We start from the raw sequence: 17,232 nt of genomic DNA, 5'->3' as shown, positions 1-17,232 counted from the left end.
ACATCAAGTCATTCACTCCCATTGCACAAATCTTTCAAAGATAATACATAGATGATACATACCTACATAAAATAGTTGTTAAAGTATGAGAATTTCCGCCAAAGTTCGATTTCATTACCCCTCCTCCTTTTTCAAATAAAGGTAGAAGTTTAGCATTTCTAGGTGAGCATAACAAAAATGAAAGTTTGTCTGGGTTAGGTATGAGATATTACAGAATGGTGTTTCCTTCATCCAGCGGCAAGTTCGCACGAGCGAGTGGCGTGTTTCGGGAACTGCTCGCCGGTGTGTGAGCCGCCGCGGACTCCAGTGAGAATGGTGCTTGCCCAAGAGCGGCCCTGGGCGAGCAGGGACTCCCCAGCTCCTTGGATCAAGGATGCGCGCCGCGCGCCGAGGTGACGTCACCGCCGCGGCCAGCGCCGAGCCAGTACCTGCGGCGGAGCGCGCAGTCGCCGCCCAGTCGACCACTGGAGGCGGTCAGCTGCGCACTGCCGGATCCTCGCGCCCGCTCAGGTCAGTGTTTCAGGCTGCTGGCCTAAGCTTGTGTCGTTTACCGTTGCAGCCTGACCAGTCGCACGAGCTCTGAAACCGCGAGCTGGCTCGCACATCTCACGCCTCTTATTAACACCCGTTACACAGTGACACGTAGACGGATCTCCCGGAACAGTTCACTATCGCGTGCGCTGCTTCCACGATGCACGGAAACGTAACGAATGGCAACCAATGTTATTTCGTTTCAAGGTTACGAAATATTAATTTAAAACAAATATATATTAAGCTTCGAGATTATAGCACAGGCAGAATTTACATATACATAAAATATAAAATAAATGACAAAGTAATATTGTAACACTATATGATATTATACTTGAAACAATTTTTAACATATTTAGCAAATAAACATGCCTACCATCGCAGCCAAATCTCTACTTATATTTGTTGCAGTGCTGCCTACAAAAAAAAAAGGGGGGGGGGGGGGGGGGTAAAAGGGGCAGGTTGCCCCGCACCATAAAATACTCAACTGTAAAGGGGGAAACATCTAAATCGAATTTAAAAAAAAGGCTATGACAAACTGTTAATTAACTGAAACTAACACTTTTGTGAATTAACTGAAACTAACACTTTTGTGTGTTATGCTATAATTTAATTTTAAGAGCGATCAAACAAAAATTTAAATATAAGTGTTTAGCTTTAAAATATTTTTTTAAATATTAAAGTTAGTGATATTAATTTTTTTTAACTTTGTCATGTTTTCTTTATTTGTCCTGAAACAGTAACCATTATCATTCCAATACATTTGTCTAAAATAACTAAATACAGGTCTGGTGGTATATTTTTTTGAGAGAGTTAGAAACCATACCAACCCCAGGTCTCTCTTCTTCAGTTTCAAGTGAATAGTGTGTAAATGGCAAATTTGGGCATATGGAGTTCTAAAACTATTTTTTTAGGGGAGGGAGTCACAAACCCAACTCTGCCTCGGGCCACAAAATGTCTGTGAGCGGCCCTGATTGGTTGCACGGAGCGAGCATTACCGTCTTCGTCTGCGTGCTATTGTAGAAACACTGTTCCGTGAGATTTGTCTCAATTTAAGTGATCCCGTCTCCGTTTCCGTGTCATTCTAGAATAGGCCCAAGAGCCAATTTTACCACGACCGTTCAGATTTCTAACTGAGCTCAAAGCTGGAGTTACAACACCATGACGTATACGACACGACATGCCCAACACACTCAGTAGCCAATGAAAGACAAGATTACTGTGACGTTAACACGACGAAATACGCACCCCGACGGCCCGCAAAAAGATTCTACTTCTAGTCTCGTCGTGTCCTACCGCGCAACGGAATGCAAAACGGAAACCTTACAAAACTAAACCTAAAAAAATTATTACCTAATTGGTAAATATTTATGCTGGAAATATATATATATATATATATATATATATATATATATATATATATATATATCGTTTTACGTTTTGGTACACTGTGGATTTTCCGGACATTAATAATAAAATTTAAAAAATAATTTTATCGAAAACTAGAAACGTTCTTGTGTTTACCTTGAAAACAGCGTCTTTATATTCTGAGAACTCACCGTTTATATATTTCATTATAATACCTATGAATTGATGTTACTTTTTTTTTTTTTTTAACTTTTTAGAAGTGGAGAATCACAGAATCGGCAAACCTAATATTCACAACAGTCAATTGTGCATATTCAGTACACATATTACATATTTTTTGCATCAAAGAATGGTCGTTTAGATTAGGTTAACTCCATTAAAAATACTATATTGTATTGTGGATGGTCAGTCAGGTTACTGCAGCTACATTCAAAATAGTGTAAAATATTTTCAATGGTTGTTTAGGAATTACAACATAGCGTAGCAACCAGTTCAGACAAGTCCATTCTGAAGCCCGAATGATACCGAAGTTCATCGAAGATTACCGAAGTTCGCAACGTGCACGAAACACTTCATTAGTATATAGGCTACTACATGATAAATACGCGCATGAAAGGTGTTCATGTCGTCTTTCATCTTTCATAGACTTATGTGAAGGAGAATTTAGAGAATAGTCGAGCTACAATAAAAATAATTTAAACAAGTGTGGGTTTTTGATTAGGTTAGTATAGTATTTTTATACTGTGAAATCGTGTGAACGGTTGGCTAGGTGAGGGTAGCTATGTTAATTAGTAATTCCCAAGCAATCATTAAAATAATTTATTAGAATTTCTAAATTAGCTACAATGTTTTAAAGTATTTTTAATGAAGCTAACTTAACCTAATCGACCATTCTCAATATTTGACTTAAGTACTCCAAATATAAACACACGGACCCACATGGGAAAGCAAAAAATGTTAAAACAGCCGCTTCAATGCAGAGGTATTGTAATGTAATCTATAAACGGCGATTTCTCAGTAACCAATAGGAATTTAGAAATTCTGTTTTCAAGGTATATAGAGGAACGTCTTAAATGTTCGAATACGGCATTTTCCTAATTATATTCTTTTATTTACGGAAAAGCCGAGACGCAAGAATTTTACTCCATAATTATTTTTTATAGCTTGCTTCCATGTATTTAAAATAAAACTTATTTCACTTTGTGCAAGAAACAACTAAATGTTATATTGTTAGGCACTTCAGCTATAAAGTTTAAATTAAAGATTAGGTACTATAATTCCTATACTGTTTTTAGCACGTGCTATAATATATTAATTTAATGCCTGGAAATGATTTGCCGACATCCATTTTAGAGTTTCGTCATGTTGTGTTGGGGTATTGTGACCCTACGCTATTAACTCTAAAAAAGTTTATTTCTTTTTATGTTGTTTTTATTATAGTTTAAGATTCAAAGAAAAGGATACGATTATGTATTATTTGAATACATTTATTTTTACAATTTCGCACATTAACATAACAGTTGCTGTCAACGGCCAATGAAAACAAATTAATGACGAGTGAGTAGCAATAGAAGTAAAATATAGACAAATAAGTAAACTATATAACTAAACTTTACTCGCTGAAGCATAGAGAGAAGCGAGTTAGCTAATCAGTGTAATCATCTTCATTGAGCGAGTGGACTTATTCGTAAGGTCTGGATTCGCTCAGTGTGATTGAGGCTTATCGCCGATCAAACACGCAATCGCGCTCTTAATCCAGCGTGGAAGCTTCTCGGAACTGCATGGTGTACTGTAATGATAAAAAGAGATATTGTCGGCAATTTAAATAACACGCTTTTGTAGGATGTATCACTGTTAAAAACTTAAGTAGTTTTGGATAAGTTACTTCTACCTAATGATAGTTTAATTTTTACGGATATAACGGTGTACCTTATCTCGAATAAATGCTGGACTAAACTGAATTTATTGAAATTGATTTAAGAAATATTATTTCGGCAGTCAATTTCAATTGAAAATTAAATAAATGAAATAATTAAACAATTAATGATAAATCTCTTTGAGGCTTAAACGTTACCTACTGTGGAGAAACGGCGTGTACTTAGTCGAGTAGGCACGTTTTACGTCTTCAGTTGCGAATTCATTGTTTTTCCAGTTCTTTTTCGAAAAAGTCATTTTATTTAGTGTAAGTTGCGATATAAATGGAGGGGCTCCACCCCCTGAAGCGGCACCCCCTCTCTCTTCCCCAGTTAGTGGCGTGTAGTCGTTAATGACTTACTCGCCATGTAATAGACCCTTCATCGGTCCACCCTGGTCATTTATTACTTCGGGGATTGCAGTAAAAGAAAAAATAATAATTGTATCTTCAGCTAATATTCCTTGGTTGCCCCTCAAAACAACGTTTAATATTTTTAATGTCGCAAACCACCGTCCACACTATTTTACAGAATTTTAAAAGTCACTGGCCTAATCTCAGCAACCATTTAAAAGATAACCCACTGGAAAACTGCCTGAATGCAATGCTAACTTACGGGACCCTCAGGGATAATTAGAGAAACTCAAAGAAATGTTGATTTTTTTGTTTTCTTTCCGATGAGCCGCGTTTGTAAAAATTACCCCTTGCCATTGTGATTTTTAAGTTGAAAGCCAAATTCGCCACGGAAGAATTCACTTTTTTTTACCACACTATCTGAAGGAAATCTGGGTAGAATCGTATGAAATATCCTTGGTGAAACTGTGTCTGGGAGTAAACAGAGTTTCAGAAGAGATGGGGGTGAATGTGTGTGTGTATTTGGGGGGGGGGGGGGGGGGGAGTATGAGGTAAGAAAACACGGCTCTTATTAGGGAAGAAACGAGTGAAAACCTTGTACAATAACTCTCATCTCGATCTTCAACAGTGTCCCTTAGGGCTGGTTTCACCAAGCGAAATTATCTCGATAAAGTAATGAATTATCCAGATTAACTGAATATCCCGTTTCACCACACCGAATATCTCGATCTTTTAGTGTTATCGAGATAAAATATTTTAACCACCGATTTTCGTGGTTAAAGTCTTATTATCGAGATAATATTGTAAAACGAAGTGACGAGAGGAGATTTTAAAAATTGTAATGGCTCGAGGCATGTACAATTTGATTTTTGAAGATGAAAGTGATGAAGAAGATGCCATTGTTCGTCGGCCACGATGGATGCGAGATAGAAGCGATTATTTTGAAATGTATGATGAAGAAGACTTTAAAATACATTTTCGCCTTTCAAAACAGTCGACTATGTTTGTTTTGGAACTTATAGAAAATCAACTACAGTTTCCCGAAAAGTAAGTTTATATTAATATTATTTCCTAATGTTAATTGTTTCTGTAGAATAATAAATATGTATATGAAATCATAGACAAGTAAAATAAAACTCATTTATACGAACATTACATTACAACCTTCAACATACTTTTTTCGTCTTTCACAGGAATATGTCAGTGTCGCCAATGAACCAACTGCTGGCTACACTTCGATTTTATGCTACAGGCTGTAACCAGCTAACCATTGGGGATTATGCTGGCTTTAGTAAACCCACAGCTCACCGAATAATACATAGGGTTAGCTCCGCAATTGCATCTCTTCGACCGCAGTTCATTAAATTCCCAGAGACGATGGAAGAACTGAATTTAGCACAAAGGGATTTCTATGCAATTGCTAAATTTCCCAGGGCTATTGGTGCTATGGATTGCACTCATGTAAAAATCCAGTCACCAGGTTGGTTTAAACACTGATTTTATGCTACCTTTTTATTAAACATTGCAATCCACATACAAGCTTGTTTTATGTTTGTTGCAGGTGGAAACAATGCAGAATTCTACCGTAACAGAAAAGGTTACTTCTCTGTGAATGTGCAAGTAATTTGTAATACAAAATTGGAAATTACAGATATTGTTGCACGATGGCCTGGTTCCTCACATGATAGTACCATATTCAACAATAGCAACAGAAGGGCATGTTTTGAGAGAGGGGAGTATGGTGATTCTGTACTACTTGTTGATGCGGGCTATGCTTGTAGGTCATATCTAATGCCTCCATTAGATAATCCCAGAAGTCCACAGGAACACCTATTTAATGAGTCGCAAATTAGGTCAAGAAATCCTGTAGAGCGAACATTCGGTTGCTGGAAGCGACGTTTCCCGGTCTTATCTTTAGGATTGAGAGTGTCATTAGAACATTCGTTTGCCATCATTGTAGCGACTGCGGTGCTGCATAATATCCTGCGACAAACTGGGGAAGAACTCCCTCCAGACGACCCTAACCTCAATCTCCACCTCCCTTGGCAACAGTTGCTTGAGGAAGGAAATGTACAGCAGAACAACGAAAATGCAAACAGAAGGCCCAGATATGACAGTGTCAGGCATTTACTGATTGAAAACTATTTCAGGAGGTAAATGAAATTTACATATACCTATAATTAAATACCTATATATGTGTGTGTGTTGTAATACTTATTTAAGATACGATTATTTATCACTCTGTGTATTTTCAGTTTGTTGTAGGTCATACTGATCTATATGTCACACAGAGATGCCATCAACTTGAAGATTTGCTGGTGAAAATAACTACATATAGCAAGATGTATGGAATATTTTAATACATTTGCATTGTACAACTGCTTAGATCATACAAAATAATGTGACATAAGCGAACATGTATTATCTTTTATATAATTCTTAACATTTGTACTTGAAACTGTTTGTTAATAGGCACAATGAATATCACTTTGTAAATATACATGTAATATATAACAATTATGTCATGATAGTTGAGCAAATGTTTAATACATAAGAACAATTAAATTACTGCAAATGTTCTAGTTCTTTCTTTATTTTCAAGATTTGTAAAGATAAAAGTTCAGTTTGCAGCTTTTCCTGCTTTACTTTTTCTCGTTCTTGTTGTAACCGCAGTTCCCAGATTTCTTTCATAACTTCTTTTTCCTCGATTGCATGTTTTTTTGCAAGTTCAATTAGTTCGATTTTTGCTGCATTGACAGCACTTACTTCTTTCACTTTGGTGGCCGGGGTTGGTCGCCGCTTGCTAGTAAAGGGAGATTGCACTGAAGCATTTCCCCTACTGCTAGGAGGCATTGCCTTCCCACTACTTGCACTGCATGAATCAGTAGTATTGGTCTGCACTGTGTTTGTGATAGCCGAGTTGTTATTGGAGTGTCGAAGGGCAGAACACACAGGACTGCTGAGCATGGCTGGAGTATAATGCGTCCAGTCGCCATTTGGAAGAGTTACCTGTGGAAAAATTAAATTTGAACATTATGTGAGAGAAATAAAGTTAACACAGTGCATAGGCTATAGCTATACATGATTAATAAGCATAACTATGCACAGTGACACATCCATTAGGTTTTCTCAAAATAAAGTGTAGGCCTACTAACTGTCTCTGCCGTCTCCACGAAAGAAACATCCACTTCTGCTCCGACATCCAGTTGAATGCTGTCATCCTCATCAGTAGGCCTATTTGATGCATCAAATGGTAATATTATTGCATCTGAATCTGAATCTGAATCGAAGGGATTCTTGGCACCATCGATAGTCGGTTTGATTAGGCTCTGCACTCTCTCACAAATGGGATCCTTACTAACTGTTTTTGAAGGACCTCCACCTGAAAAAATACAGAATTAATTTAGTTATGTGGTGTATATTTCATATCCACTGGTGGTATAGTGCGAAGTGTCTTCTTGACAGTGCAAAGGTTATAGTTCTGATTCCAACTCCACCCAAGATACCTCTTTAATATATTACAATTAATTCAAGTAACTAAAAAAATTGTTATTGCACATGTTAACAATTCGTAAAATTGCATTATGGATAAAAATGCATACCTGCTGTACCTAAATATAATGTACCAGGATATACAGACAAAAAATATATTACCTGTTCCAGTTAATACTTGAACTCGTTGATCAGCAGAAGTCTTTCGCGTGTGCTTTTTGAGATTCTCCCACACCGCTTTTAAATTTTCTGCAGTCCTGTGATGTTCTCCAGACATACAATTGAAAGTATCTGCAAGTATTTGCCACTGCTTCATTTTTTGTTGCTGTGAAACACCATCTGTTTTTTTATTTTCAATGATATTGAAATGTTCAGTTACTAAATCTAAAAGAATGTATTTCTCCTGCTGCGATGTATTTTTATTTCTCTGCTTCTTTGACAAATTACAGCCTTGGCTCGCCATAGTAGCCTACGAAATTTCTAGCCAAACTTTGATAACGAAAGGTGTTTACAAACAGAAAATCGCGATAATTTCAGAAGATCGAGTTAAACTTATCTCGATTTTCTCAGAGAAAGATAATATGTGGTGAAACACATATAACTTTATCGAGATAGAAATGGAAGATTAACTTTTTATCTCGATAACATCATCGGGATTTTCAACTCGACTGGTGAAACCGGCCCTTAAGGGTCCCGCCTGGTCAGGTGTGTATCTGTGTAAGTGAGGCGGGATGATAAGCGTGACGATCGCTTGTTCTTCTTGCGCGGTATCGCCTCTAAGCGCAAGGCTCTGGACTGGCACGCAGTCTTCTCGTCGTGCTTAGGATAACAGTGAGATTGGAGCGGTGACCGTGACATTAAATGGCTGAGAAATTAAGATAAAGGTGTAATGCAAGTCTCATATTAAGTACTTTCAAGAATCTCTACCGGCTGTTTTATGCCTAAAAATTACTCTGAAAACCCGACTTTTAGCCATTTTAGCTCTTTAAAAATACAGTAACTTAGTCCGGAAACAAAAATACTTATCGGACCTCGGCGAATTTTTAAATGCTATTCGCAAACAGACCCCACTCGGAATTCTCGAGTAGTTTTCAAATCGGGTGGTTTTCTCCGATAATAAACTCGCCGTCGATAAGACGTGAACACGTAACGCAAGGAAACTAAAAGCAGGCCGAGAAGCGCGCTGCTTGTCTGGGAGCGGGGAGCCTGGATGCCCCTGATTGGTCGAGGGCATGAGGACGCCCGACGCGCCGCAGTCCACCGGCAATTCAACTCGCACTCCCGAATCCCAGACATTTACTTTCCACCTATGTACCCACGATTAGAAGGGATCAATTAATAACTAACCAGGCGCGGGTTAGATTCTCGAGTCCCTACTAGACCACTCAATTATAGTCTCCGCACGTAGTTATGCTTGTAGGCCTGACAGATTTGACACTTTCTCAGAAGCGTTTCTAATAGTCTGCATATATCCTACCCTTGTCTGTAAACATCATATGGTTATGTGTACGCAAATAAACATTGTGAGATGCTTTGCAATTGACAGTTGAAAAATTAGTACCCCAAGAACTATACCTAACTTGCAATCTTCTGTCACTGCTAAAACCACTTTTTTTTTTTTTTACCATAGATAACACACATTCTGCGCATTATTAACACAAGTAATGAGTGGCATTCAGGGCCGTCAAGAGAGAGGGGAAGAGGGGGCAAAATACTCGGGGCCCAGTTGAGTTTCGATTTTTTTTTAAAATTAATGATTCTACCCTGAGAGTACGATGAAATTACGTCTTCTGCTAATATAATTAATTGAAAACCTACAAATTATGCAATAGGCTCAGGTCACGTTTACAGTTATGGCCACTGTAACGTTTACAGTCCTTAGAATTGTTTTGAATTTTAGGGTTTGAAAAATTTAGCACGTAGTAATGGGGAAGGGGCCCGATAAAATTCTTTGCCCCAGGGCCTTTGGTCTCTCTCGACGACCCTGGTGGCATTTTCGTCGCCTGGTTGATGGGGACGCAGTTTGCGGCACACCCTGCTGCGTGTTGTCTGGACAAGCGACTGGCGCTAACTGGCCGCGCACACGTGACCAGTCGCAGCGCGCTTGCGAGCCTGGCGCAGTTTTCCGCCCGAGCGGACAGCTCTATACTAACACAGACGAGAGTGTAAAACACGACCGAGCGGCGAGACGTGAAACTACAAAAAAATTTTTACAGATAAATTGTTTAATTATAATTAAAGAACAAGGAATGTGTAATGAATTATGACGAAAGATAAAAAGAAAAGCTTACATACTTGGAAAAATTGTTTATTTTATTTCTGAGTTTCGGACCGGACCTCTTCACAAACCAACTGACTGATCAGCGAACATGAGTAAAAGTTTGCATATTGCAATTCTTAGATTCCACTCATGCTTCTGTAACTGGCATTGCCCTGGAAGTTGCCGATAACATTTCCCATTTGTGTATCATTATTTTTCCAATACGTATTTTGTAGAGTCTATGCACGTTTACACTGTATATATCTAATCTCCTTTTGACTTAAATAGTTTACATGCACGGAATTAGTCGGAAAAAGTATCACGTGGGCCATTACATTATTAAATCATAAGAGTTTGGTGCCAATAAGTAGATCAAGTATTCACTTGCAAATTTTGACGCGCCACGACGTGGGCCATTCTCGCCTGCAGAGTATATACCTATACCCTGCTCAAGTAAATTCGTGCAATGGGAAAGTTGCCACCTAGTGCATTCGTCGGGACCGAACCGACGATCCTCCAAATGCGAGCGGTGTTTGCTTGCGCTTGTTACACACTCTCGGCCACGCAAGCGGCGCCAGAGAGTCCTTGATGTGGCTCGCCTTGGACTCCAGAGACGAGAGACCCGCCCCGAGACCCTGGATTCATCAAGCGCTCGGATAAGCCATGTTCGTGCATCTTTGTCTCTTCTGAAGCGAAACTTCTTTGCTGAGGGGGGGGGGGGGGGGGGCGCGCTATAATTTACCAGCGTTACGGAAATTCTGATCGCACGGGGCGAATAGTCAGGTACTTGTTAGGGGAACCGGGAGAGGAGGGGAATAGTTGGGTTCTGGGTGCGGGAACCGGTAGATGAGGAGACGGCAGGGAAGAGGTAGAAATGACGCAACATTCTGGCATTCTTGCATATTTGCAAACTTTGCATTTTTGCAAACTTGCATTCTTGCAAACTTGCACATTTACATACTTTCATTCTTGCACACTCACTTACTTGCATTTTTTAATCTTGCATACTTGCGCAATAACGTAATATAGCACTCATATATATATTTTTTTATGTGCTACCTCATCCAAAGAGAGTTATGTTTCCTATACCTAATATAATTTGCAAGAAGTTTCACCTCTGTCGCGCGTTGACTCCACGCACACATTTTTTTTCTTCCTGTTAATATAATAGGTAGGTTTTGTTAGGTACTTTATATATAAAAAAGTTTGCAAATATTTATTCGGAAATTTTAATCTTAGTGATCACAAATAAAATGGAAAGTTCGTATGTTTTGTGTCGGGTACATGAATAAGTAAATAATTTTTAAAGAATATATTTTTTTAAAGATTTTGTATTTATTGTATGTTTCCGCCCGATTAAAGGGTCATAACATACTTAAAAAGTTATTTATGTAATGTCACCAACTTTTAAAATACCTACCTTAAAATATTGACAATTTATTAATTCTCTAGCATTTATTTCCTAACATAACTAAAACTTACGTGTATATTTAGGATAGATTTGAGCTAGGGAGGGAGCTAAGTGCGTCTCAGGCCAAAGCCTATGCGTCTAGTCATACAGCGCTTAGCCATGACAGCGATTATGCCATGACTAACTTCCCAATCTTAACTCTAGACTAAAACTATTAAAAATTGGACCCGCGTTAAATCTGCATAGACGCAGGAAGAACCCCCGGTTCAGGCACTCGGGTTGCAATAGGCACGCATTAATAGTGTGTGGGAATTCAGGAGATAGATGGTCCGGATGAACAGTTTGTCGAAGTAGAAAATATTCTACCAGGCGGGGGGTTGTACATTTGGACGCGAGGTCCGCCTTCATAATTAGGTCGCACCTGGATTTTGACAACCAGAGACGGATGCGCCCGTGGTGTTGGGTGGCAGAACTCACAATCCATCCGGCTTCCAGCAGCACCTGAAAACCAGAGAAAGAAGTAAAAACAACAAAGTTACAAACCAACTAGGCAATTGATTAAAAGATATAGTGTGCAGTGCCCCCTGCAAATTATTTATGAATGGATGCACATTGCTTAGCCTAAAATTAACATAATAGGCTAAAGCTAATTATGTTGTATTATATATATATATATATATTTGTAAGAAGTTTTTTGTTATATTAATACTATTACTAAGTATAAAGTACTTAGTGATATTTGACTAAAATCTTACGACATACCTTAATTTGCTATAATTAAACTTAGAGTATAACTGAATTATTCTTTCACTAACCTAACTAAATATAAGTGTATTGTAGAGGGTCCGGGTTAGGAAAGGACCTAGGTGTGTCTCAGGCCGAAGCCTATACACCTGGTCATGCTGGGATTAGCCATGCATCGTGTGCTAGGAGGGGATTGGCCAGCCATGGTGGTAATTGGCGTCATGACAAACTCCTTTAACTTAGAACTAGTTAGACCCAGATAAAACCTGCATGTACACAGGTAAAAAAACCCTGGGCACAGACATGCGGGATGCAAAAGCATGCATTAATTGTGTAGGAGTTTACAAGATACAGAAGATGGTCCGGATTGAGAGTTGAACAGAGTAGAAAAGAATCTGCACGGAAAAGGGGGGGGGGAGGGGATTGGGAACTGGGACGCGTAGACCGTTTTCATGTTTGTATCTATTGGCTGATTCATGACCAGGGTCGCTCGCACCTGGTGGTGAGTGGCTGCACTGGCCACTCACTCCGCTGCCAGACAGCACCAACTGAGTTATGATTGCTATTCCGACCGCGAAGATGCTCGAGTGAGCGGAGAAGTTGGGTGTACGCTCGTGACTGACCGGGGGCCTGTGAGTGTTGGGCGACCCGGGTCACGTGTCGAGATGGGATCAGCGGCTCGGGCAACGCTCCAGCCGGTCTCTCGCGCGGACTGGCGACGAGACGGCGCGGTGTCAAAGAACAACTGGGGAGAGCCAGGGAATTACAAAATATCTAGGAAAATATTTGTTTGTTGGCAGGGTTGCAACATCGCTTGGTCGTGCGTCGCGGCTTAAGACCGCGGGACCTCAGAGGCTGTGGGCTCAGCAACCACTTGGTGGCCTGCACGGTGTTCTGGTTAATACATATGCTATATGACACACAATTCTACCTAATTACCAATTAATGTTGCTTTAACACAAAAATTAAATAAATACACACTAATTTACACACATGAAATTAAAACTCATTTAACAATAAAAAAAAATATTCACAAACACATAAGACAAATTTTACATGTTTAATACAACACTTAATTGTTAATGCCACGTATAACTTCACTTATTCAGCAAAAATAATGTTATAAATGCATTTGATACACAAGTCTACTGGTGAAATGAATTTTAATCAAGTCTCTCTGTTTGTAACTCTGTGAATCTTGCATATATTATTAAAATACTAATCACGTTTCAATCAGTGAGAAGTTGATTATTTAACTTTCTGTCCAAAACATAAAACAACATCTTTAATTAAACAAATGTGTTGTTATTTTATTTCTAAATTTATGTTTACTTAAATTTTTTTTTTTCAATAATGAAAGTTCAATATAATACTCCAGAAATTATATCCGAACAAGTTAAAGGTATTAGTAATATCCTAAAGCACATACATGTCTTCTAGTGGTACCATAGCTTTGTGTCATATTTCACGCGTATGTTTTGGCGTACATAAACGTGGAACATTATTAACTCAGAAGATTTTGGGGCCAATAAGAAGCTCAAGTATTCACTATTTTGACGCACCACAGCGTGGGCCAGATTTGGGGTCGCGCTCGGGTGTTGTTGTCGGACACGCGGACACGCGGACACAAAACCGTGACGTGTCAGTGATCAAGCCCGCCGAAAGGATGAACTGACCAGACGTCGAGACCAAACTTAACCTTTTTCCGAAAGTCTCGAATTCCTCCTCCCCTTCAATCCAGCACAGACGAGATTGCCTGTCCACTGTAGCGTTATTTACTTAATCACTTCGACACGGCTGGCGGATTGCTTTCGAAGTCCTTCTATGCAAGGCCCTTTCACCACTTCGGCGCTAACTACTTGAACATAAATTCCTTGAGTCTATGGCGTGGTAGAAAAGTGTTAACTGTGTGGCCTGATACGAACGCATGAGAGACGACGAGGGTAAAGCACGGACGGAACGAACGGGTGGAGGATACAAGACTACACCGTAAAAAAGGACTTTGTGTGGACTACGTCACTTGTTTAAAAGTCTCCTAAATAAGCTTTCAATTAATATTTATTTTATATATAATTATCTAATGTTAATTATAATGTATATGTTTTTTTAATTAACATTCATGGGGCAAGGGGGGGGGGGGGCGTTTGCATTAGTATATTTATGGGACAGTTGATACGGACTGGCAGTAACAATCTGGAAAAACCCAGTAGCAACGAGCTATAATAAAATTATTAATTTTAGTGTAAGAAGAGCCGTTTTGAAAAGTTCGGAATCTTTGATAGTTTTTATATTTATTTTTGGCCTGTTATATATTCTGCATGTAAAATCAACAGTTAATGAATTGATTTATCCCCCGGAGTCAGGAGTGACGTAACCACCTTGGAAGAAGGGGACAGCCGAGCGAGGGGAGGTGGAACATGACAAGCCAGACAACAACCCAGCTGAGTGGGCGCCACGTGCTCGGAAACTTTTGAATTTAGCACCACTTACAGGAAAACTATTAGAAGTAATAGTTTTACGTGCGGTGCGTAATTTGTACAACGAAAACGGTTTCAAAAATTACGTTGCGAATCACAGGCGTGTGGATGGTTTCCAGTGTCTTCTGCGAGCTACGAGGAACTGATGGATCTGTGGCAGAAAACTGCTGGTGTTTTCCGTAGCTGACGGCTATTTGGAATTAAGCATTCGGCTAGCCTGAGTCCTAGTTAGGAAGATTTGTGGGGGCACATCGGGTGAGCAGTGAACACCGCTGAAAATTCGCCGAATTAACCATTTGCAGAAAAAAAAGTTAGTCTGTCCAGTCCCATTCGAGGGGCAGTTGCGTTCAACTACGTATTTCCACGAATGTGTTGCGTTACGAGACGTGGCAAATAAATCATCGTATAAACTATTGAATACGCGTATAGCACCCGGAAATGTGAACCTCCCTCTGAGGCATAATTCGGCCGGAAAAATATGTTGATACAAATATAAATAGTGAACAAACTTGCGTAGAATATTATTATTAAATTTAGCGTATTTAACTGTAGAGCATAAACTTTACAGAGGCTCATAGGAATATTTTAAAAAATATTTGGTTTTATTATGTATTTTTGTATACCTTGCCTAAAATATTTTATTTTTAGTAAGTTAACAAAGTTAGGGTATTTACTGATTTTTTTTCTGGTTTAACAAATAAATAAGATCATTTTACGTAAATTGGATAGTAGTGTAATAGTTACGGTGGTAACATATTTTTTTGAAAGAGTATCTTTTAAGCATAGCATACTTATGAGAATTGTATCAGTATTTTATCTTGTAGGCTTTTTACTTTCGTTTAACTCACTACTATTGTGAGAATGCTAGTAGTGTTAAGAATTTTAGATTGCTTTTTAAATGGCAGTTCAACTTGTTTGGGATAGTTCATTGCATAAGCCACTTTCCTTATAGTGATAATTTGGGTTATTTATGCTAAATGTTTATTTGTATGAATATAATACACCCTTATTCCAGTCTTTTTGCTCAAATTCTTAAGGAAGTCACAGCTTCGTGGAATAATGTGGCGTAGTTTTTTTTTTTTTTTTCAATATGTAAAGTGAAGGTCCCTATGTCCTAGAGGAGCGTGGGGACGTGTAGAGAGCATTGAGCTACAAAACCCGCCGGCCCGAGTAAACGCGCTTGTCTTGTCCACTCGCGGGAAGAGCCCGAGCTGCAGCCTGCGGCGAGGCAGAGCGGCCTCGGGAACCGCGCGGCCGGGCGGCCTTGACCGTCGCGGGCCCGCGGGCCGGCGTGCGAGTGGTCGGGCGAGGTCAGCAACAGGTACTAGCTGGAGGACACGCTCTACTAGACACATGGATATTGTTAAGAACGGAGACATGACCACGACACGCGCCAGGTTTGGAGCTGGCTGGCGGCCCTGCACGGTCACTGGCGTCACGCGCCGTCCACTGACGTAAGGTATGCCACACGTCCCTGGCCGTCGATACCCCTCTTCCCCCCGTCTAGCAGCGCATCCGTCTTTTCTCTGCGCTGTTATCTATCGCTGAGCGGCCTTGCGAATTCCGTGGGCCACCTCGTGGAGTGGCGTGAATGGACGCCGGTTTTCTGGACTGTTCGGGCGTTTGGGTCGGCTCGGGATGACGCGACACGTCACAGCCGTTCTCGTCTGTTATGAAAATTCGACCCACTAGTATAAAAGGGTGACGCAAGCCTTCGCAGGAGTTCCGAGCTAATTCCGCGTCAGTTCCGGAGTTCCGAGAGTTCCGCGAGCGAAGGGAAGTGTGACATCGGCGAAGAGGTTGTGAGACCCCCCGCTCCTTCACGAGTGTGGCGCGACGCGGAGTTCGACTGAATGGCGAGAGTGCGGCAAGTGAGTGGCGCGAGGTAAGGGGCGAACAACTGCGTAGTCCAGCTCCAGTGAGGATTGCAAAGTGCGGAATTTGACAGACATTGAGTGACTTTAGAATAAACACTTTTAAGTTCTAGTGATTTGAATTATTTATTATTAATGTAAATATTAGTAATTATTAAAACTGTGATAAAACTTCATTGGGATATCCCTTACGAAACCTAGTTCTCCCCACATAGGTCGTAACAATATTTTTTTTAATATCACAGTTATTTACAAAAATGAAGCTTACTAAGTATAATAACATAGGTGTATAAAGTCGCACAAATTCTAACTATGAAGACTTGCTTACTTTTTTTTTTACTTGAAATGTCTTAAAATCACACCGGGTACCTTAACAGAAATTTGTACAGTAACGAAAAGGTCTACATCGTCTAGCCTTAATAATTCCCTAACTAATAGTCTTAGAGAAGTAAATGTGGTGTCATTTAACGTATATAGTCAGCTCGCAGATACCATCTATAGTTTGTGACGCGGGCGGGCTGGTTGGCGGGGAAGGGGAACCGCGCAGTTGGGTCAAAACCGGCGCTCTCTCTCTCCTTTCTACTCAGTGCAACTCGCGACTCAGACCTGATAGCGCGGAGATTCGTGTTTTGTGTATGGAGTTTATTTAGAGCGATCGATTCAAGCAAAAAATAGTGTATATTTTACAATATATGTAAAAATCCACGGCCATTCCCACTCTGCCCAGTAATCCCGCCTGTAAACTTACAAAATTTAAGGAAATTTATCTAGGCCACAGTGTATTTTTTAAATATTTAGTAATTTTGTCC

The 17,232-nt window shown here is 39.8% G+C and overlaps 1 protein-coding gene across 1 annotated transcript in view; it reads left to right on the top strand.

Annotated features, from left to right (window-relative positions):
- The first annotated feature begins 292 nt into the window (after nucleotides 1-292).
- Nucleotides 293-17,232, top strand: part of LOC134530979 (phenoloxidase-activating factor 2) — a 28,200-nt gene continuing 11,260 nt past the window's right edge. The window contains exon 1 of the mRNA XM_063366368.1: nucleotides 293-510. The gene's annotated coding sequence lies outside the window, so the exon portion shown is untranslated. The remainder of the gene's footprint in view (nucleotides 511-17,232) is intronic.

The sequence above is a fragment of the Bacillus rossius genome, chromosome 3, assembly GCF_032445375.1.
Source record: "Bacillus rossius redtenbacheri isolate Brsri chromosome 3, Brsri_v3, whole genome shotgun sequence".
Classification (NCBI taxonomy): Eukaryota; Metazoa; Arthropoda; class Insecta; order Phasmatodea; family Bacillidae; genus Bacillus; species Bacillus rossius.
Note: the sequence above shows the minus strand (reverse complement) of the source record. Positions and strands in the feature narration are given on the sequence as shown.